The following is a 24,387-nucleotide window of genomic DNA, read 5'->3' as shown; positions in this document are numbered from 1 at the left end:
AAGCCGGCAATTGAATTACCGGCTTTTCACATATATCGCGCTGAATTAAATATAAATACAGAATATATATATATATATGTCTCAATGACATATATTTATATATATATATATATATATATATATATATATATATATATATATATACTGTATATATGTTTTAACGAACATTTGAGCACATAAATCCATTAGATGTCGGTTTTGCAAGCCTGCGAGAAAATATCGCAGTACGGATGCCATACGGATTACATACGGAGGATGCCATGCGCAAAATACGCTGACACACCCTGCCTACGGATGACATACGGATCACTATTTTGGGGACTTTTCTGCGTATTACGGCCGTAAAAAACAGACCATATTTACATACGCTGAGTGTGAGGCCGGCCTCATTATTTGGTCAGTATTTTACATCAGTATTTGTAAGCCAAAACCAGGAGTGGGTGATAAATGCAGAAGTGGTGCATATGTTTCTATTATACTTTTCCTCTAATTGTTCCACTCCTGGTTTTGGCTTACAAATACTGATGTAAAATACTGACCAAATACTGCTAGTGTGACGGCAGCCTAAGACATACAACAATATTTGCCTTATATGTGTAATATTAAATATATTGTATATTGCATTTTTTATTCATGGGAATATTTTCTCTCTTACCGCCATTCACATATGAAAGTCATATATAAATTGTTATATGATATGGATTGTCATCGTAGTGGTTGATAATGAGATTTCACTTTGGTATTTGATTTTCAATAATGTATACTTTGTGAGTTACAAATATAGGTTACTTTTATACCTTTGTGTCTGTGCTCTTTTTGTGTCTATAAGATTATATATAACTAGATTGTGGCCCGATTCTAACGCATCGGGTATTCTAGAATATGCATGTCCCCGTAGTATATGGACAATGATGATTCCAGAATTCGCGGCAGACTGTGCCCGTCGATGATTGGTCAAGGCAACCTTTATGACATCATCGTCGCCATGGCAACCATTATGACATCTACGTCGATACTGTGCCCGTCGCTGATTGGTCGAGGCCTGGCGGCCTCGACCAATCAGAGACGCGGGATTTCCAGGACAGACAGACAGACAGACAGAAAAACCCTTAAACAATTATATATATAGATTGTATTGAGCCAGATACTGTGATAAGAATCTAGCAATGTACTGCAGTATACTTTATGATACTTTGTGTTCTTTTCTTGAACTGCTGTCTATACCTAACATTTAAACTTTATAAGATCAAGACTGTGGAAATGTAAAGACCAAGGAGGCAAGAAAGACTGTCTGTTGTGTTCCTGGAGCCAATCCATTTCTATAAGGCTGTGTGCACACAATGCAGATTTAGTGCAGTTCTGCAGCGTTTTTTTCTGCTGCAGAAACGCTGCAGAACTGCACTGTGATGTACAGTACCATGTAAATCAATGTAAAAAAAAAAAGCTGTGCACATGGTGCAGAAAAATCTGTGCAGAAACGCTGCAGATTTCAAAGAAGCGCATGTCACTTCTTTTGTGCAGAACTGCAGCGTTTGGCTATGTTCACACGATCCTTTTTTTGATCCTTTTTTTTTTCAGGTCCTTTTTCCATGCAGGGTACAGTCCAATGTTACTCTATGGAAAACAAAAACCGCTGTGCCCACTATCCTTTTTTTCTCAGGCAAATCCGCGAGGATTTGCCTGCAGAAAAAAAGAAGTACCATGTCACTTCTTTCTGCGGATTCAGCTCCTGTTTTCAACAGGCACCAATAGGAAAGTGCTGTTGAAAACCCGCAGAGGAATCTGCAGAAGAAACTGCAGGAAAATCAGCAGTGCAGTTTTGCACTGCGGGTTTTCCAAATCAGGACCTGAAAAAAAAAGGATAAAAAAAAGGATCAAAAAAAGGATCGTGTGAACATGGCCTTTCTGCACCCATTGACTCCCATTTTGTGGGTCAAATCCGCATAAAAACTGCAGATGTAAATACCATCTGCAGATTTTATGCGGATTTGGGTGTCAAAACTGCAGCAGAAGGAAGTGACGTCAGTGATGTGGAGGAAGTGTGTGGGCGGAGTGTAGCGAAAATGGAGTTGTATGGTAGAAATGGTATGTATAGTGTCTGTGTGTGTGTGTGTGTGTGTCTGTCTGTCTGTCTGTCTGTCTGTCAGTAGTGACTCATTGTAGTCATTCGTCGGGTGGGACTACTTCTCCCATCAAAATGTGATGATGGGAGAGTTGTCCCATCGTCAGGCGACTGACTACAATGGGTTAAAAACACAAACAAACATATAACATGTAGTACATACTCACCACATACGTCCCCGAAGGCCACCACCCACGATCATCCTTGTCCCAAAATAAAAAAAAAATTTAAAAAAATCTTTTCCGTCGTAATCCATAGTATAGGTTGTCCCACAACGTCCTCCGGTGATACACTGCAGGAGTTAATCGCTCCTGCAGTGTATCGGAGCTGCCCGTTCGTTTCCTGGAGTTAAATGAACTCCGGGAGCTCACTTTACGGCAATTGAACTGCTGTGAAATCTCTCACGCAGCAGTGTAGTAAAGCGAGAGTCCCGGAGTTCATTGAGCTTTAGCTCCTGTCAGTGTGTTTGGGAAGCCGTGGAGAGCAGTCTCATCTCCTGGGGTGGCTGTTCTCCATGGCAGATCGTCGTGGGACACTCGATATTAATGGACTACGTCGGAAAAGACTACAGATCATCAAGGGATTTGTAAGTATGGTAAAATTTAGAATATTAAAATACTTTTTCCTGTGTCTTTTTTTTGTGTTCAGTAATTTGGGGTTAATAATGGATAGGCGTCTTATAGACGCCTCTCCATTATTAACTGGGGTTAACGTCACCTTACAATGTCAAGGTGACATTAACCCCTTATTACCCCATATCCCACCGCTACACGGGAGTGGGAAGAGACAGGCTAAGCGCCAGATTTGGCGCATCTTAGAGATGCGCCATTTCTGGGGCGGCTGCGGGCTGGTAGTTGTAGCCGGGGGGGGGGGGCAATATCCCTGGCCTCTCTCTAGGCTATGAATATCATCCCGCAGCTGTCTGCGTAGCCTTTCTGGCTATAGAATATAGGGGGACCCTATGTCATTTTTTTCTGGGGTCCTCCTATTTTAATAGCCAGTAAGGCCACGCAGACAGCTGTGGGCTGATATTCATAGCCTGGGAAGATTAACCCCTTCCCTGGCTACAAATTAGCAGCCTGCAGTCGCTGGCTTTCCCTTTCTGGACATGAAAATTGGGCGGGAGCCTATGCCAATTTTTTTTGAGGGGTTAATAATGGATAGACGTCTTATAGACGCCTCTCCATTATTAACTGGGGTTAACGTCACTTTACAATGTCAAGGTGACGTTAACCCTTTATTACCCCACTAGATGGTGGCCCGATTGTAACGCATTGGGTATTCTAGAATATGCATGTCCACGTAATAAATTGCCCAGCCACGTAGTATATTGGCCAGTCAGGTAGTATATTGCCCAGCTACGTAGTAGATTGCCCAGCCACATATGTCACAGGTTAAAAAATAAAAAATCATTATATACTCATTTCCTCCGCCTTGGACTAGGAAATGACTAGGAAATGACATCACGTAAATATATATATATTTTTTTAAACTTTTATCTCTTTATTTATCTTTAAAAAAAGCTGAAAAATCTGCATAAAAAAACGCACAAAAATGCACTAAAAACGCACTACAAAACTGCACCAAAACTGCACTGCAAAAAACGCACTAAAAACGCATGAAAAACGCACAAAAAACGCATAAAAAATGCATAAAAAACACAGGAATTGTCAGCTGCATTTTCTGCCAGAAGATGCAGATTTTGTGTAGAAAATTCTGCACCAAATCTGCATCGTGTGCACATAGCCTAAGACCCTTGTGGCATAGTGCATTGTCCAACTGAAAGTATTGTTCTTCCAAATGACAAACAGCTGCCATAAAGCGATGAACGTTTTTGGCTTGGGAAAGTCATAGCAATGTCTGCCTATAGGAATCAGTGAATCTACAATGTGCAAAAAAAGAAAATAAACATTCCCTACATTATTACTTCACCTTCTCCACTCTGAACTATTGACTCCTAGCAGGAAGGGTTCAGCAATTGCTACTACCTGAAACTAATTCTCATCCTTATATTAGCAGGGTACATAGAAATCTCAACTCACCTGACCAGGCAATGTTGTTACAGTGCTCAGTGATCCAATTATTGAGCTCTTCTGACTACTAGAGTCAGTCTTTCCTTATCCTTCAGCCGGCATTGGCGCATGAACCAGTCAATTTGGACACATTAGTTAGTACATGTCCGTGAGCACTGTATTCGGCTATTTTGGTGATTTCACGACGGTGTAGTGGCCATGATGTAGCCGATGTGATAACTCCATATGTGAATATAATTGTTCCTGCGGCACAGATATAACAACAACCCCTTTTATATATTGCTGTACTGTCTACATACTTATTCAGTTCAAACTATTACTTTTATTTATTCATTTTTGCTATAATTCAGCCGTCACGGGTTTAAAGCAACAGAGAGGAGCCAGAAGGCTGCAGCATCTGAGTTCTCCTACTCCTGCACTGATCAGAAGCACTTCATCTTCTTATTAAACTATGCACATTTTTTTGGGACATAGCAACACAATGGAGCTGCACGCTCTGCTCCGGAGTGCCGGTGCCAGAGCTTCTTTTTAACCTGCGAGACTCGGCCGTATCGCGCTGTAGTGTGACTCCGGCCTAACACACTTCCTCAGACCTGGCTTATGCTGAATAGCTTAATAGGAGGATAGGTGTTGGTGCTTATTTGAGTAGTCAGTTGGTGGATTTATCTGTGACAGTTGCTTGGTTTTTTGAGTGTGATAATTCTATTTTTTTCTCCTACTTCGGTTTAACCTCATCCTTCACTTCCCAGAACTTACCTCTGTTATATATGAGTGCATATTTTTATGTTTGGTATTTTTCGTTACCCCTGTTCATATTAGCTTGTTAGTCTGGTTGGTGTACAGTGCACTACTACTCCCCTCTCCCCTGGGTGGGGGAAGGGTACAGACTGGGGCAGATTCAGGAGCTAAGGCAAGGTTTCTCTTCACCTTCCTTCACCTTCGGGGAACAGGGCAAGCTAGTGTGTCCCCTAGCATTAGGGACAGAGAAGGAGCCTCTGGTCCCAGGACACCCAATAACAGAGTTGTGTCATCAGCCTTCTCGAACAATTGAAACCACAGCATTATGAAAGGAAACTTATAGTTAGAGAACCAACCCAACTGAATATATCCCAAAATACATATAGGGAAATGTTTTGTAGTAACAATGAATCAAATGCATTCTGCAATAGATAATGTAATTAATTACCAAATATGTATATGGTATGATTTCTATAGTTTGATTGGCTTATGTGCTTTTTCCTAGTCAAAATCATGTTGGTTGTTTCTAAGTATCTACTGTTACTATAATAAATAGGGTACCAAAGGTTTTACATTAAGTGCGAAAATTTAACGTATCCATCGTGTGTCATTGTATTTAATTTTTCTGGACAGCCACTCCCTAATGCTAGAGGAAGACAATTTACTCTTTCCATGTGGAGTCCACAGATAATAGGCTGTAGGGAACTCCATAAAAAAACCATTTTGGAATACATTGAGTTTCTGCAGCAACAACGTAAACCACAGCACCTGCAACAATCTCTAGGCATTCACCAGCTGTTGCAAACAATGGGCCATCCGGCCAGAAGATTAGCTGCGTGGAAATAAAGAAATTTTTGTCTGCACCGCAGATGGAATCTCAAAAATTGACTCAGGAGATGGAGATGTGGAACGCTCGCCAGGGCAATGGCAATACTCGGTACCGGGTCCGGTCGCACTTAAAGGGGATGTCCCGGTGGCTGCAACCCAGACCGTGGCCCTGAGCACCCAATTAAAGAGGAAGGTCTTTTAAGGGTTTGGTGAGTAAAGTTTGTGTTTGTGATGCCACCTGTGGTATTCGGTTAGTAGGGGTCCACGAACAGTTAATAATTTAAGAAAGAATAGAGGTATAGAGAGGAACATCAAGTGCATGTATACTAATTCCAGAAGCCTCGCCAACAAAATGGACGAATTAGAATTAATGTTGTTGGAGCATAATTATGACATGGTGGGAATATCTGAAACATGGCTGGATGAGAGCCATGACTGGGCTGTTAACTTGCAGGGCTATAGCCTTTTCAGAAATGACCGTACAGATAAGCAAGGGGGAGGGGTGTGTCTGTATGCAAAATCGTCCTTAAAACCCATCCTGCGTGATAATATGGGTGAATTTAATGAAAATGTGGAGTCCCTGTGGGTGGAGATAAGGGGAGGAGGAAAAAATAATAAATTACTGATAGGGGTTTGTTATAAATCTCCAAAAATAATGGAAGCAGTGGAGAATATCCTCGTAAAGCAAATAGATGAAGCTGCGACTCAAGGAGAAGTCATTATTATGGGGGACTTCAACTACCGTGAAATAGATTGGGGAACAGAAACCTGCAGTTCCAGCAAAGGTTATCGGTTTTTGACAACTATGGGAGACAATTACCTTTCACAACTGGTTCAGGACCCAACAAGAAGGGGGCACTGCTAGACCTAATATTAACCAACAGGCCAGACCGCATATCAAATATAAGGGTTGGGGGTCACTTGGGGAATAGTGATCACAAAATAATAAGTTTTCATGTATCCTTTAATAAGATGGGTAGTAGGGGTTTACAAGGACACTAAACTTCAGGAGGGCAAATTTCCAACGGATGAGAAAGGATCTTGGTGCAATTAACTGGGACGATATCCTGAGACACAAAAATACACAAAGAAAATGGGAGACATTTATTAGCATCCTGGATAGGACCTGTGCACAGTATATACCGTATGGGAATAAACATACTAGAAATAGGAGGAAACCAATATGGCTAAATAGAGCTGTAAGGGGCGCAATAAGTGACAAGAGGAAAGCATTTAGAGAATTAAAGGAAGTAGGTAGTGAGGAGGCATTAAATAAATACAGAAAATTAAATAAATTCTGTAAAAAGCAAATCAAGGCAGCAAAGATTGAGACAGAGAGACTCATTGCCAGAGAGAGTAAAACTAATCCCAAAATATTCTTTAACTACATAAATAGTAAGAAACTAAAAAATGACAGTGTTGGCCCCCTTAAAAATAGTCTGGGTGAAATGGTGGATGAGGATGAGGAAAAAGCCAATATGCTAAATGACTTTTTTTCATCAGTATTTACACAAGAAAATTCAATGGCAGACAATATGATCAGTGATAACAAAAATTCCCCATTAAGTGTCACCTACTTAAACTAGCAGGAAGTTCGGTGGCATCTAAAAATCACTAAAATTGACAAATCTCTGGGCCCGGATGGGATACACCCCCGAGTACTGCAGGAATTAAGTACAGTCATTGATAGACCATTATTTTTAATCTTTAAAGACTCCATAGTAACAGGGTCTGTACCACAGGACTGGCGTATAGCAAATATGGTGCCAATATTCAAAAAGGGGACAAAAACTGAACTCGGAAATTATATGCCAGTAAGCTTAACCTCTACTGTGGGTAAAATCCTGGAGGGTTTTCTAAGAGATGCTATACTGGAGTATCTGAAGAGGAATAACCTCATGACCCAGTATCAGCACGGGTTTACTAGGGACCGTTCATGTCAGACTAATTTGATCAGCTTCTATGAAGAGGTAAGTTCCGGACTGGACCAAGGGAGCCCAGTAGATGTAGTGTATATGGACTTTTCAAAAGCTTTTGATACGGTGCCACACAAAAGGTTGATACATAAAATGAGAATAATGGGGATAGGGGAAAATATGTGTAAGTGGGTTGAGAGCTGGCTCAGGGATAGGAAACAAAGGGTGGTTATTAATGGAGCACACTCGGACTGGGTCGCGGTTAACAGTGGGGTACCACAGGGGTCAGTATTGGGCCCTCTTCTTTTTAACATATTTATTAATGACCTTGTAGGGGGCATTCAGAGTAGAATTTCAATATTTGCAGATGACACTAAACTCTGCAGGATAATCAATACAGGGGAGGACAATTTTATATTACAGGATGATTTATGTAAACTAGAAGCTTGGGCTGATAAATGGCAAATGAGCTTTAATGGGGATAAATGTAAGGTCATGCACTTGGGTAGAAGTAATAAGATGTATAACTATGTGCTGAATTCTAAAACTCTGGGCAAAACCGTCAATGAAAAAGACCTGGGTGTATGGGTGGATGACAAACTTATATTCAGTGGCCAGTGTCAGGCAGCTGCTGCAAAGGCAAATAAAATAATGGGATGTATTAAAAGAGGCATAGATGCTAATGAGGAGAACATAATTTTACCTCTATACAAGTCACTAGTTCGACCACACTTAGAATACTGTGCATAGTTCTGGTCTCCGGTGTATAAGAAAGACATAGCTGAACTAGAGCAGGTGCAGAGAAGAGCTACCAAGGTTATTAGAGGACTGGGGGGTCTGCAATACCAAGATAGGTTATTACACTTGGGGCTATTTAGTTTGGAAAAACGAAGGCTAAGGGGTGATCTTATTTTAATGTATAAATATATGAGGGGACAGTACAAAGACCTTTCTGATGATCTTTTTAATCATAGACCTGAGACAGGGACAAGGGGGCATCCTCTAAGTCTGGAGGAAAGAAGGTTTAGGCATAATAACAGACGCGGATTCTTTACTGTAAGAGCAGTGAGACTGTGGAACTCTCTGCCGTATGATGTTGTAATGAGTGATTCATTACTTACATTTAAGAGGGGACTGGATACCTTTCTGGAAAAGTATAATGTTACAGGGTATATACACTAGATTCCTTGATAGGGCGTTGATCCAGGGAACTAGTCTGACTGCCGTACGTGGAGTCGGAAAGGAATTTTTTTCCCCAATGTGGAGCTTACTCTTTGCCACATGGTTTTTTTTTGCCTTCCTCCAGATCAACATGTTAGTGCATGTTAGGTTAGGCTATGGGTTGAACTAGATGGACTTAAAGTCTTCCTTCAACCTTAAAAACTATGTAACTAAGTCGACCTTTCACTGGCTACAGCAGAGTAAAGTGAAGGTTCTGGAGTGGCCATCTCAGTCTCCTGACCTCAATATCATTGAGCCACTCTGGGGAGATCTCAAGAGCGCAGATCATGCTAGACAGCCCAGGAGTTTACAGGAACTGGAGGCTTTTTGACAAAAAGAGTGGGCAGCTTTACCATCTGAAAAAAGAAAAAACCTCATCCACAACTACCACAAAAGACTTCAAGCTGTCATTGATGTTAGAGAAATGGGGTATATAAACTTTTGATCAAGGTCATTTGGATGTTTTGGGTTGTCTTTATGATTTAAAAAGAGAAAACACAGTAGTTTGACAATAAATGGCTTCACCCAACCACTGACCATGAGTGGAGAAAAAGTTTTGGTATTATCATTCATATTCTCTGAAAAAATTCTGCAGGGGTATGTAAACTTTTGAGCACAACTGTATTATATAGAGTCATTACAAACGGAGTGATCTATTTCAAGTGTTTATTTCTGTTAATGTTGATGATTATGGCTTACAGCCAATGAAAACTCAAAAGACATTATCTCAGTAAATTAGAATACTTTATAACACCAGCTTGAAAAATGATTTAAAAAATCCGAAATGTTGGCCTACTGAAATGTATGTTCATTGTTCAGTAAATGCACTTAATACTTGATCTGGGGCTCCTTTTGCATCAATTACTGCATCAATGCAGCATGGCATGGAGGCGATCAGCCTGTGACATGGCTGAGGTGTTATGGAAGCCCAGGTTGCTTAGACAGCAGCCTTCAGCTCATCTGTATTTTTGAGTCTGGTGTCTCATCTTCCTTTTGACAATACCTCACAGATTCTCTATGGGGTTAAGGTCAGGCGAGTTTGCTGGCCAATCAAGCACAGTTATACTGTTGTTTTTAAACCAGGTATTGGTACTTTTGGCAGTGTGGACAAGTGCCAAGTTCTCCTGGAGAATGAAATTTCCATCTCCAAAAAGCTTGTTAGCAGAGGGAAGCATGAAGTGCTCTAAAATTTCCTGGTAGACAGCTGTGCTGACTTTGGTCCTCATAAAACACAGTGGACCTACACCAGCAGATGGCATGGCTCCCAAAACCATCACTGATTGTGGAAACTTTACACTAGACCTCAAGCAGCTTGGATTGTGTTCCTCTCCACACTGCCTCCAGACTCTGGGACCTTGATTTCCAAATGAAATGCAAAATTTACTTTTATCTGAAAACAACAGTTTGCACCACTGAGCAACAGTCCAGTTCTTTTTTTCCTTGGCCCAGGTAAGATGCTTATGGCATTGTCTATTGGTCTTGAGTGGCTTGACACAAGGAATGCGACACTTGTAGCCCATGTCTTGAATATGTCTGTGTGTGGTGGCTCTTGAAGCAATGACTCCAGCAGCAGTTCACTCCTTGTGAATCTCCCCCCAATTTTTGAATGGCCTTTTCTTAACAATGCTCTCAAGGCTGTGTTGCTTGTGCACCTTTTTCTACCACACTTTTTCCTTCGACTCAACTTTCTATTAATATACTTGGAAACAGCACTCTGTGAACATCCAGCTTCTTTGTCAATTACCTTTTGTTGCTTACCCTCTTTGTGGAGTGTGTCAATGACTGCCTTCTGTACACCTGTCAAGCGAGCAGTCTTCCCTATGATTGTGGAGCCTACTAAAACAGACTAAGGGACCTTTTTAAACTCTTAGGATGCCTTTGCAGGTGTTTTTGTTAATTATTCTAATTTACTGAGATAATGACTTGTTGGTTTTCATTGGCGGTAAGCCATAATCATCAACATTAACAGAAATAGATCACTCTGTAAGGGAGAGAGCCAAGGTGTTCTGCTGCATACTGTTAGGAGTCGAGTTTCCTCTGCTGCACAGGGGGAATCTCAATCCGTCTCTGCTGCGGTCTCCATCGGCCGCAGTGGAGCCTGCTCAGCGGAGACGTCGGTCCCAGCGTCTCACTGAGTCTGATTCAGTGCAAAGGGTTTTTGCTGCCTCTCCAGGCTCTACTATTGTACCCTGCACTGATCTACGATGAACAGGCTTTTCTGGGACTAAGTGCTGCTTTGCACACACTGAGCATGCCCAGGGTAAGATCTCTCAGTGGAGATCAAGGGTCACATGTTCAGGTACTGCAGCCAAGTCTATTGGTCTTTCTAGGAAGGTCCTGTAGGTACACAGACTCAGTAGCAGTCTCTCATTGGCCCATTTTTAAGGTCCTGTACGTGCTGTAGCTATTTTAAGGCTCGCATGGCCGCACGGCCATGCGCTAGTATCTTCTAAAGTTACATGCTTTGCGCCACTGTGGTCATATGCGTGAATGTGTTCAGGGACCTGGCTGAAATAAGCCCCCAGAATGCTGGCACCTCCGGCGAGGAGATTGTGTATGAGAGTATTCAGGGACCCGGGTGAAATAAGCCCCTACAATGCTGGCACCTCCGGCGAGGAGTGTTGTGTGCATGCATGACCACTGACTGCTCTCTTCTGGGTAGTTAGCCTGTGCCTCTGTGAGAGTTAACAGGGCACAGAGCTTTGCTTTCTCGGCCACTCTGTGAAGCTAACAGAGCTGGTTAATACTGCCATATTGTACCGCCATTTACTTAGCGGCAGGATATTTCCTGCACGGTGGATCCCGGGTTGCGAACGCACCAATCACATCAATAAATATATTTGGTGCGTTCCGCAAACCCTAACACATACCCCAACACTAATGAAATGGGTCCCTGGGTGTGTGTCTATGTCCAATCTAAAGATTTTTCCTCATGATTGTGTATTGCTCGGCAATGGTACGGCAAACGAGGACCAATCAGTTAAGTAAGGAAAATGACAATTCTGTACATAAAAATAAACTGCAACCAGCAATTGTAACCATCATTGCAGCTTTCAGGTCTGTCCTATACACCAGCCTCTGTCCCTTTATTCTACTGTACCATCTCAGAATTCCCGTTAACCACAACATTTAGACCTTCGGTTATGTACCATCATAGTTGAACTTGCCTATCTGTTTCTTGTCCTGAATTCTCCCAGTTCCCAGCTTGCTTTGCCTGATGCTTTTTCCACATCCAACTACCATGGTGCTATCCAGTTGATGGTTTGCTACCTAGGTGTCTGTGTCTCCCTCGTTTTCCAAGCACACTTGGATTATGGGTGGCATATACAGTCATCATACCTGTAACTGGCTTCACTTTCTCTCCTCAAATAATCCATCAAATGGGTTTGGCTATCTGTTAACTCTTTTACGCCCTGCATCCACACCGTTACTTTCACTCTCCCCAATATATTTGCATAGAAGCCAGGAAAAATTCATTAACTGTTGTATCAAGCATCAACACAACAAGAATTTATTAATTCAGTATATCACAGCAATGCCAGTATCTTCAACCATACCCTTACAACCCTATACAGTTATAGTGCCTCCACTGTGCCTTCAGATGGTAATAATGTCCCCTGTGTGCCTCACATAGTAATGATGCCCTCTTTGTGTCCTTAAATGGTGTCCCCTGCATTAACACATGGCAATACCACCCCCTTTGTGCCTCCACATGGTAGTTTAAGCTTAAAGGGAACAAGGTTTTTCCAATATAAACTTAAGATGCCACCTTAAACTGGTCTATTACTGCAATCCATCAATTTGGATATAAGCCCCCAACTCCCACATGAAAATTAAAAAGAAAAAATATATTTTTGCATCATTTGCTAATCCGCACGTTCTGGTCCAACGGTGGGCGTCAGTGATCTGGGGTTTATAGAATTGCCACCGTCCTGCCTCGATTGGTGTGGATGATGTGTTCTTCATCATCCACAGACCCATGCGAATCTTGCGCTTACTCAGTTGAAGCGCAGGCACAGTACTGAGGGTTGAACAAAGTCCTGCAATGCACAAGCATCAGCACCAGCTTCCCTTCCAGTTAATAGGTGCAGGTGCTGGCAATCACACTACTACCTAAGTTCGAGTATGTACAAAAACGTACTTATTATGCAACCTATATACAGTGTCGGACTGACCCACCAGAGGATTAAAAATCATTGCACCCAATAAATGAGTGTTTTGCCGGTTCATCAGGTGATTACCGGATTTTTTGATGAGTTGATAGTTGGGAACAAGCATTCCTATGAACACTCATTCCCCAATTATCAGCTTCACAAGATGGGGGATAAAGGTAAGGGAAGACTCTTCAGCTAGTACAACTTAAGCTTTGTGGGCCACAAGAATGATTTTCTATGGTGGAAAAAAACTACTCAAGACAGCTTTAATTCATTATTTTAATTTAATAAAAGTTCTATCTGTCTTAGCAGTACATATTGGGCAGATACTGTATCTGCCATTATTATATTGCTGGTTAGGACATGGATCCCCAAAATGTTATTTCTTTAGGTCTAAATCCAGAAGCACTGCTTAAGGTATTTTAACCTGAAAATTCCCCTCATTGGTGTATGGACTTTATGCTAAAAAATACATGGAATAGATGAAGTGTCAGCTTACCATTACTGATTAATTATTATTATTATTATTATTATTATTATTATTATTATTTATTTACTTTTGTATTATTATTTTATATTTATTTTTATTTTATTTCATTTCAATTGTTACTTTAAATTTTTCATTTTTATTCATTATTTAATATTATTTTTTTAATTTCCATTTATTGATTTGCATTCCTTCATTACCATCGTTTCCAATTTATTCATTGTTTTCACTTGTTTTTCATTTTTTCATGCATTTTTTTAATTTTTTTCTTGATATTTTTTTCATGCTATTTTCATTTTCATTTTTTTCATGTTATTGTTATTTTTACCTTATTTTTTATTTTTTTTGCTTTGTTCATTCTGTTCTTTTCATTTTTTCAGTTTTACTATGGTATTTGTATTATATTACTGATTTCTATCAGAATTTTCCCTTCCTCGGTCCTCATACATGGGTCAGATTACCTGTATTTTAAGTCCATACATACATAGCCACCATTTAGCTTTTTCACCCTATTAAGCTAGTGGCCCCTTTAAATGTCTCCCTGGTGCTACATAAATGATTAATCCTTTATTGTTCTTTAATAGTGATGAGCGAATATACTCGTTACTCGAGATTTCCCAAGCACGCTCGGGGGTCCTCGGAGTATTTTTTAGTGCTCGGAGATTTAGTTTTTACAGCTGAATGATTTACATCTGTTAGTCAGCATAAGTACATGTGGGGGTTGCCTGGTTGCTAGGGAATCCCCACATGTACTTATGCTGGCTAACAGATGTAAATCATTCAGCTGCGGCAATAAAAACTAAATCTCCGAGCACTAAAAAATACTAGGAGGTCACCCGAGCGTGCTCGGGAAATCTCGAGTAATGAGTATATTCGCTCATCATCACTATTCATTGACACATAGACTCTCTGTGAGTCACTTCTAAGCCATTCATACTCGCTCACTATGGGGTCATTAACATCTAATTTACTACAGAGCTATACACACTTTAGCAGTCCTGTCTTTTATATAAAGGTACCTTCACATTAAGCGACTTTGCAGCGAGAACGACGACGATCCGTGACGTTGCAGCGTCCTGGATAGCGATTTCGTTGTGTTTGACACGCAGCAGCGATCTGGATCCCGCTGTGATATCGCTGGTCGGAGCTAGAAGTCCAGAACTTTATTTAGTCGCTGATCACCCGCTGTCCATCGCTGGATCGGCGTGTGTGACGCCGATCCAGCGATGTGTTCAATTGTAACCAGGGTAAATATCGGGTTACTAAGCGCAGGGCCGCGCTTAGTAACCCGATACTTACCCTGGTTACCCGGGTGCTGCAGGGGGACTTCGGCATCGTTGAAGACAGTTTCAACAATGCCGAAGTCGTTCCCCTGATCGTTGGTCGCTGGAGAGAGCTGTCTGTGTGACAGCTCCCCAGCGACCACACAATGACTTACCAACGATCACGGCCAGGTCATATCGCTGGTCGTGATCGTTGGTAAGTCGTTTAGTGTAACGGTACCGTTACACACCGGCGCTGCAACAACAATATTACATAGGTTGCCAAGGCATTTGCTGCCTTCATGACGCCCAGGCAGGCGCAGTACATTCATTGTACTAGTGCTACATCACTTCCAGTCCAGACCGCTGGCTTCCAGTCTAGCGGCTCATCGAGACATTGAAATGCTCACATGGAGCATTCAGCTGACACGCCAGCACATCAGCCAGGCGCCGGAGCGCCGCTACAAGCATCTACTATACAAGGTAACCCTCTCACTGCCCTTACCTTATCGCTCATTCCCTTGCATTTACCTGGGCAATTAATATCTAGCTCCTGTCTCCCTCTTACCTATCCACAGACCTCTATCATAGTTTCATGGTGATACAGCACAAGCATTGGGATAACGATTTTTAGCTAAGTACAATATAGCCTTCCTTCTTTGTTTCCTTTTTTCTATAACTTTTATACTTTACACTAATTGTATCAATGTTCCTAACAGCCTCTGCTTTTTGACATTACAGGATTCCTATCCTTTCACACTGCATCCTTTCCTTTTTTCCTGATATTGGACTAAGGTAATTTTTCTATATATGTTCATGAGTGACCCATTGTATACCAACTTACATGATGGCATGATTGTATGATTATAATTGTTGCTGTTATCACTATTATAATTCTTTTTTCATTTTTTGGGGGGATATTTTGTTTCTTTTTGACACTGTAAATTAGTTCTTCTTTATTGTGATATAATCGTTATTGATGTGTTCCTTTTATTTTACAGCGATTATGTGATTAAGGCTCCGGCGGAGCCGAAATGTCTCTATAATTATCGCTTCCACTGCATATTTTTGTTATGCTCACATAATAAAGCTTATACTATTGTGCAAGATAATCCACAAGAGTGTGCGGTGAACTTTAATTTATCTATATTTCGACCTTCTGGTCTGTTACACCGGCACCTCATAGTTATTAATAGGGTTGAGCGGCTTTCATTTTTTTAAGATCGAGTCGGGTTTTGCGAAACCCGACTTTGTCCAAAGTCGAGTAGAGTGCAGTCGGCCGATTATCGCTAAAAGTCAGGGATCGACCGAAACACGAAACCCAATGCAAGTCAATGGGGAAGCATAGTCGGCAGTGAGTGGAGGCCAGGAAAACACCTACAGTGCCCATTTTAATGCCAAAACATCCATTCTTGTTTCTGAAGCTTGTCAATCTTAATTAAATTTATAATAATAGTTGGGCATTGGAAATTGGGGGTCATTTGGCAAAAGTTGTGGGGGGTAGGGCTGGTTCAACGTTTTAGTGGGCCCAGGAAACGTGGACTACGTCACGGCGGTGGAGCAGTGAGAGGTAAGTATGTCAAGTTTGCAAGTGCTGTGATCCTAAGCAAGCAGGGGGGCCCACTCGTTGGCATTGGCACTGGCACAGGGCCCCTCAAAGTACAGCGGTGTGTTTGCACGGCGGGGGCGCCTCCCACCAGCAGCGACACTTTTGCGTACTCTGAGGGGCCCTGTGCCAGTGACGTCGCCAACGAGTATGCCCCCCCACCTGATGAAGGAACCTGCACTTTCATCTGCACCTTCCTCTTTGTCCCTGTGTAAGGTGGTATAACATGCGGGAAGGGGAACCTTACTTTCAGCAGGGTCAGATTCTGGCTGTGTAGAGTGCAAGGGGAATGTAGTGGTCTAGGTCAATGTACCAGCAGACTCATATAGCAGTGGCTGGGCAATGGGCAGGATGAGGAGGAAACACAGATATAGGGCCAAAGAATAAAGTAGGCTAAATGCAGTTCAAAATTGGTAACAGGACTAAACAGGCGGCATTGCTTTGTTCAGTGGAGTAGCAAACCCAGGAGCAGCAGACACTGTTTTAAGGGCCCAACCACACTAGTAGGCCAAATGCAGTTTAATATCTGCTACTATAGGCCAAAAGCCTAAAGACTGAAGCTCAGCTTTATACAGTGGAGGACAACACCATGGAGCGGCAGACACCGTTAGTAGGCCGTAACCACCAATTTTTTGTTAAAAAAGCACTTAATGAGAGCCAGAAGGTTGAAGCTCAGCTTTATACAGTTGAGGACAACACCAGGGAGCGGCAGACACCGTTAGTAGGCTGTAAACAAAGTTGAAGGCCAAATGCAGTTTAATATCTGATACTATAGGCCGAAAGCCTAAAGACTGAAGCTCAGCTTTATTCAGTTGAGGACAACACCAGGGAGCGGCAAACAGAGGTATTAGACCCCAACCACCAATTTTTTAAAAAAAAGCACTTAATGAGAGCCAGAAGGTTGAAGCTCAGCTTTATTCAGTTGAGGACAACACCAGGGAGCGGCAAACAGAGGTATTAGGCCCCAACCACCAATTTTTTAAAAAAAAGCACTTAATGAGAGCCAGAAGGTTGAAGCTCAGCTTTATTCAGTTGAGGACAACACCAGGGAGCGGCAAACAGAGGTATTAGGCCCCAACCACCAATTTTTTTAAAAAAAGCACTTAATGAGAGCCAGAAGGTTGAAGCTCAGCTTTATTCAGTTGAGGTCAACACCAGGGAGCGGCAAACAGAGGTATTAGGCCCCAACCACCAATTGTTTTAAAAAAAGCACTTAATGAGAGCCAGAAGGTTGAAGCTCAGATTTATTCAGTTGAGGACAACACCAGGGAGCGGCAAACAGAGGTATTAGGCCCCAACCACCAATTTTTTTTAAAAAAGCAGTTAATGATGTAGCGCCCCCACTGCCACAGGGCCGAGGGGTACCCGGTACCGGGCCTCTGAGTCTCTGCTCTGGGATTGTCACGGTGGCTAGACCCGGCCCGTGACCCTGCTGAGGGGCGTACAATGAAGGTGTTGGTGGGGGTGATGTTATGGTGCGGTGCAGGTCGCAGTAAATAACGAGGACACCAGGTTGCAGTCTCTTTACCTCTTTACTGAAGGCTTCAGGATCCTCAGTCTGGAATACGGTTAACCGGGCTGCGCAAGTCCGGCTGGTCCGATGGCACCTCCAGAGTTCCCTTTGCAGGTGGAAATCTGTGCCTACCTTCTAGCGCTTGTGTGTTGTGGTCCTCCCCTGCTGTGCTTACGGGATAGTCCCCACAACTGTTGTGTTTGTTTCTGAAGTTCCCTCACAACTCGATTCTGATGTTCTTCTTCGTCCCCCAGATGATATGGCTAGGACGCACCCGTATGACGGGTAGGCTCGGAGCTCTTCCTGGACCCTAGTGTCGCCCTTCTCCTGTTGTTGCCCCCTGTGTCTTCATAGGTGATTGGTGTGAGACAGCCCGCCTATAGCTGACTGTCCTGCCGTAGGTTTAAAGTTAGGCCTGGAGCTCTATACTTCCTCGGCGTTCCGGCCACCGGCTGCGCGCCTCAGTAGGATGTTGCCTCGTCTTACAGCACGACTCCTACTGGTGTTTCTCCTTCTTGCGTTGATCTCGTTTCTCACTCAGCACAATAAACCTCGCTTCTTGTCCTTTCTTAGGGCACCGCCGCTATCTCGTGCAGGCGCAGTCCCGTAACGTTCTCTCTGTTCGCTAGGTCTCCGTCAGGATCCCACCCCTGACGGGGACCCCCCTGAGTCTCGCCCCGCAACACCCTCTGCCACAGGATGTTGCCTGTTCGATTCCCAGTCAGCTTCTGTCTAACTTCCTATCTAACCCCCAGTTTTACCAGATTGTGAGGAGTGGCCTAATACATAGCACCCTTAGCTCCCCCTGGAGGCCAGACTGTGAAGTGTATTGGTGTCTGTGATACCTGGTCAGGTGAACCCCTTCAGTGCCATTAGACGTACCATAGCCCCCCTTAGCGGCGGAGCATCAGTACTGCAACGACCAGGACTCTGGGGAGCTGCACTCCCCCCGGTTAAATCCAGTACTCCTGGACTGGGAAGAAAACAACAATACATGTCAGCAAAAAGACATACAATTTTGAAATGCAATAACAATAAGCAAATTTTGAACAGAGCTTCCCTTTATGGGAGGTGAGGACACTTGAACATTCAAACATGGTTAAATACTTGAAATAACATACTATAAATAACTTTTCTTACCCAACCGGGTATTCTACTTAGTGCAATTTCTGAACAATAATTTAACATTGCCTTTAAGGACGTACACGCTGAATCCACTAAAGACCTTCTTATAAAACATTATAAGGCTAATCAACTTTTTCTTCATTTTCCACCTTTACATATGCAGGACCGCCTGTCTATCTGCCCCAGGCCTACTGTCTCTCGTTCTATTGCAGGACCGCCCCTTTATGCCCGGGCCTACTGCCTTTCTGCTACTGTACACAGTATAGAACTTATTTTCCATCTCTCAGTTCAGGATCACCGAGCCATCTCTGTATGGCTCCTAGGAGGACTCACCGATTAACCCCGTCTGGGTTCACTTCCTGTCCTCATTCTTCTAGCAACATCATTAAACATTTCTCGCAATTAACTAGCTCACTACATACAACCTTTTTATACGTAAGCATTATTAATACTTTCTTTTAAAGCATCATCATTCTTTAAGTGCTATCAATGAACGTCCCCTTTAAGATGGGACCAAGTCTCTATGAGGTAGTGCAACTTTCTCAAGCTGCAAGTCCGTATGCAGTAAGGACTCCGGTGCTGTTTCCAGGAACAGTTTCTTCGCAAAGAGTCCTTTCTTTTATAAAACCAGTAGAGGGCACCTTTAAGAAGGTGCAAACTATTTACAAGGAGTTTGTAATCATGCAGTGTTCATGATCCAGCAGTTCTTTCAACAATGATAAAACAGGAAACAAAAACAAAAAGCAGAAGAAGGGATCCCGGGTAAACAAAGGGATCCCTTTAAGAGTTAACCTGATCGGGTCATAGCAAGAGGACAAACAGTTAACTATTTACATTCGATGAAGCATTCTTGCTTACTCAGTTTCTGGCTGCCCCCACCGAGGTTTTACCTGGCAGGTGGCCCTTTGCGGCTGATGTAGTGTCAGTGTCAATGGTTGGTCTCTCGGGTGCAGTCAGATCACCCGGTGTCTGGATTTGAAGGCTTGTAAAGTAAGCTGCGGAGACACCATCACGTGTTTCTCAACGCAAGCAATGAATAGCCAGGCCTTTCTCCGGGAAGGAACAACCACGGGAAGGGCAGCATCCAATAAAGGAGAATATCCAATAAAGGAAGACCACCTATGCCAAGCATGGTATCCATCCACAAACAGCTGTTTCGGGGTTTTTGCCCCTCATCAGTGTGGAGTAGGAAACTGGCTATTAGGAGCAGTGCCTGGTGAAAGGCTATGAAGGAACAGATGAATGACCTCGGGGAGACCAAAACATCCAACACTGCGGAGACACCATCACGTGTTTCTCAACGCAGTGATCCAGAACACTGCCCCCATCCCTTATGGGAAATATGCAAACGCATGTAAAGTAAGCTGCGGAGACACCATCACGTGTTTCTCAATGCAAGCAATGAATAGCCAGGCCTTTCTCCGGGAAGGAACAACCACGGGAAGGGCAGCATCCAATAAAGGAGAATATCCAATAAAGGAAGACCACCTATGCCAAGCATGGTATCCATCCACAAACAGCTGTTTCGGGGTTTTTGCCCCTCATCAGTGTGGAGTAGGAAACTGGCTATTAGGAGCAGTGCCTGGTGAAAGGCTATGAAGGAACAGATGAATGACCTCGGGGAGACCAAAACATCCAACACTGCGGAGACACCATCACGTGTTTCTCAACGCAGTGATCCAGAACACTGCCCCCATCCCTTATGGGAAATATGTAAACGCATGTAAAGTAAGCTGCGGAGACGCCATCACGTGTTTCTCAACGCAAGCAATGAATAGCCAGGCCTTTCTCCGGGAAGGAACAACCACGGGAAGGGCAGCATCATTCATTGCTTGCGTTGAGAAACACGTGATGGTGTCTCCGCAGCTTACTTTACATGCGTTTGCATATTTCCCATAAGGGATGGGGGAAGTGTTCTGGATCACTGCGTTGAGAAACACGTGTTGGATGTTTTGGTCTCCCCGAGGTCATTCATCTGTTCCTTCATAGCCTTTCACCAGGCACTGCTCCTAATAGCCAGTTTCCTACTCCACACTGATGAGGGGCAAAAACCCCGAAACAGCTGTTTGTGGATGGATACCATGCTTGGCATAGGTGGTCTTCCTTTATTGGATATTCTCCTTTATTGGATGCTGCCCTTCCCGTGGTTGTTCCTTCCCGGAGAAAGGCCTGGCTATTCATTGCTTGCGTTGAGAAACACGTGATGGTGTCTCCGCAGCTTACTTTACATGCGTTTGCATATTTCCCATAAGGGATGGGGGCAGTGTTCTGGATCACTGCGTTGAGAAACACGTGATGGTGTCTCCGCAGTGTTGGATGTTTTGGTCTCCCCGAGGTCATTCATCTGTTCCTTCATAGCCTTTCACCAGGCACTGCTCCTAATAGCCAGTTTCCTACTCCACACTGATGAGGGGCAAAAACCCCGAAACAGCTGTTTGTGGATGGATACCATGCTTGGCATAGGTGGTCTTCCTTTATTGGATATTCTCCTTTATTGGATGCTGCCCTTCCCGTGGTTGTTCCTTCCCGGAGAAAGGCCTGGCTATTCATTGCTTGCGTTGAGAAACACGTGATGGTGTCTCCGCAGCTTACTTTACATGCGTTTGCATATTTCCCATAAGGGATGGGGGCAGTGTTCTGGATCACTGCGTTGAGAAACACATGATGGTGTCTCCGCAGTGTTGGATGTTTTGGTCTCCCCGAGGTCATTCATCTGTTCCTTCATAGCCTTTCACCAGGCACTGCTCCTAATAGCCAGTTTCCTACTCCACACTGATGAGGGGCAAAAACCCCGAAACAGCTGTTTGTGGATGGATACCATGCTTGGCATAGGTGGTCTTCCTTTATTGGATATTCTCCTTTATTGGATGCTGCCCTTCCTGTGGTTGTTCCTTCCCGGAGAAAGGCCTGGCTATTCATTGCTTGCGTTGAGAAACACGTGATGGTGTCTCCGCAGCTTACTTTACATGCGTTTGCATATTTCCCATAAGGGATGGGGGCAGTGTTCTGGATCACTGCGTTGAGAAACACGTGATGGTGTCTCCGCAGTGTTGGATGTTTTGGTCTCCCCGAGGTCATTCATCTGTTCCTTCATGGATTTGAAGGCTAACCCTGGCTGCAAGCTCGGTAGCCGCAACAAGGCGTACGGTGGCGATAGTAACAAGATCTGTCAAGTCCGGATCGGTCATGGTCGGGGCAACAGGTGACACCCCCTCAGGCCCACATCATTGGACGTTCCGAGCGCACCATCCTTGCGCACTCCGGTGGCGGGTGTAGGTCACCTGATCCCCCCTTTGCAATAGTGGGTCACCATATTGGTTGCGGCAGGGAGTCTTCATGATGTAACTGGTAACGAAGATGTCAGTCAGTAGTCCCGGTTCCTGTAAGGAGCCCCAACCCCGCTTTGGGTGAAAGGCCAGCACAGTTCCCCGCTTTACCACGTCTTTCCTGCCGCACGCAGGCTTCAGGCGTTGTATTTTTGGCGCATTAGTTTGTTCTGTGTCTTTTCGGTTTTTCCAATGTAGGATCAGGCATTGTTTATATTGTTCCCAAGTGAGCACAGCAAGGGTGAGGCCTTCCTCCCGAGCTCCTTCTGGCCCGGTCCAGGGGTGTCCCACTGGAGGATCACCCCCTCTGGGCTCACATCTATGGGTTCCCCCATCGTGGTCGGTAGTGGAGGTACCAGCTTCCCCATCGTGTCGGGGGTGAGCACCACCAGACCCGCCGAGAGGAAACGGTTATTGTTGGGGTGAGGAGCGGTCGCGGGAGCGGGATTGGTCAGGGGAGCAGGATCGGTCAGGGGAGCAGGTGCGTCTTCCATACCTGCACCTGATGTGATTCCACCGATGTCGATCCGTTCCGCTGACAAGGACACTGGAATCGGCCGCAGCCCGGACTGCTGTTCCTCCAAGGTAGCCTTTTGATGTGGTTCCGCCCTCCATGGCTCCGTGGTCGGGATAGGTAGGCTCGGCTCCTCCGCCGGCGACTCCAAGGAGTTCAGATCCTTCAGCTGCAGTGGACGCGAGTCCGCCTCTGGTGGGTGAGGGCAAGCCGGGATCACTTCGCCGTCGCTCGGGCACTTGCTGCTCATCGTCGCTGTCCGGCATTCGGCGGCACCGCATACACCTGGCTCCGCCATTTCTCCAAGGTCGAGCTCCCTCTTCGCCTCGTTCCCGCCGTTGCAAATCAGGGGGTGGTTCTCCCCTGCTTCTGGGCAGGTCATCATCTCGCAGCAGAAGTCGGAGGGGGCGGTCGCTGCTTTTGGCGCCGCTTTGGTAGTCTCCTCCCATGGCACGCCCTTCTTCTCCCCCTGCGCTCCCTGTGGCGCTGCAATGGTGGCGGGTTTTGGCGGGAAACTTTGGCGGCAAGTGACAGTACACTGGCAATAAGTCACAGTCCAAACACAATAAATCACAGTTCCAAGGCACACATGACCTGATTTTTCAGGCTTAAGTAGATCCTGTTCGTGACGCCAAGTTGTAGCGCCCCCACTGCCGCAGGGCTGAGGGGTACCCGGTTTTGGGCCTCTGAGTCTCTGCTCTGGGATTGTCACGGTGGCTAGACCCGGCCCGTGACCCTGCTGAGGGGCGTACAATGAAGGTGTTGGTGGGGGTGATGTTATGGTGCGGTGCAGGTCGCAGTAAATAACGAGGACACCAGGTTGCAGTCTCTTTACCTCTTTACTGAAGGCTTCAGGATCCTCAGTCCGGAATACGGTTAACCGGGCTGCGCAAGTCCGGCCAGTCCGATGGCACCTCCAGAGTTCCCTTTGCAGGTGGAAATCTGTGCCTACCTTCTAGCGCTTGTGTGTTGTGGTCCTCCCCTGCTGTGCTTACGGGATAGTCCCCACAACTGTTGTGTCTGTTTCTGAAGTTCCCTCACAACTCGATTCTGATGTTCTTCTTCGTCCCCCAGATGATATGGCTAGGACGCACCCGTATGACGGGTAGGCTCGGAGCTCTTCCTGGACCCTAGTGTCGCCCTTCTCCTGTTGTTGCCCCCTGTGTCTTCATAGGTGATTGGTGTGAGACAGCCCGCCTATAGCTGACTGTCCTGCCGTAGGTTTGAAGTTAGGCCAGGAGCTCTATACTTCCTCGGCGTTCCGGCCACCAGCTGCGCGCCTCAGTAGGATGTTGCCTCGTCTTACAGCACGACTCCTACTGGTGTTTCTCCTTGTTGCGTTGATCTCGTTTCTCACTCAGCACAATAAACCTCGCTTCTTGTCCTTTCTTAGGGCACCGCCGCTATCTCGTGCAGGCGCGGTCCCGTAACGTTCTCTCTGTTCGCTAGGTCTCCATCAGGATCCCACCCCTGAGTCTCTCCCCGCAACACCCTCTGCCACAGGATGTTGCCTGTTCGATTCCCAGTCAGCTTCTGTCTAAC

The sequence above is a fragment of the Ranitomeya variabilis genome, chromosome 8 (assembly GCF_051348905.1).
Source record: "Ranitomeya variabilis isolate aRanVar5 chromosome 8, aRanVar5.hap1, whole genome shotgun sequence".
Classification (NCBI taxonomy): domain Eukaryota; kingdom Metazoa; phylum Chordata; class Amphibia; order Anura; family Dendrobatidae; genus Ranitomeya; species Ranitomeya variabilis.
The sequence above is the reverse complement of the archived record's forward strand: the minus strand, read 5'-3'. Positions refer to the sequence as shown.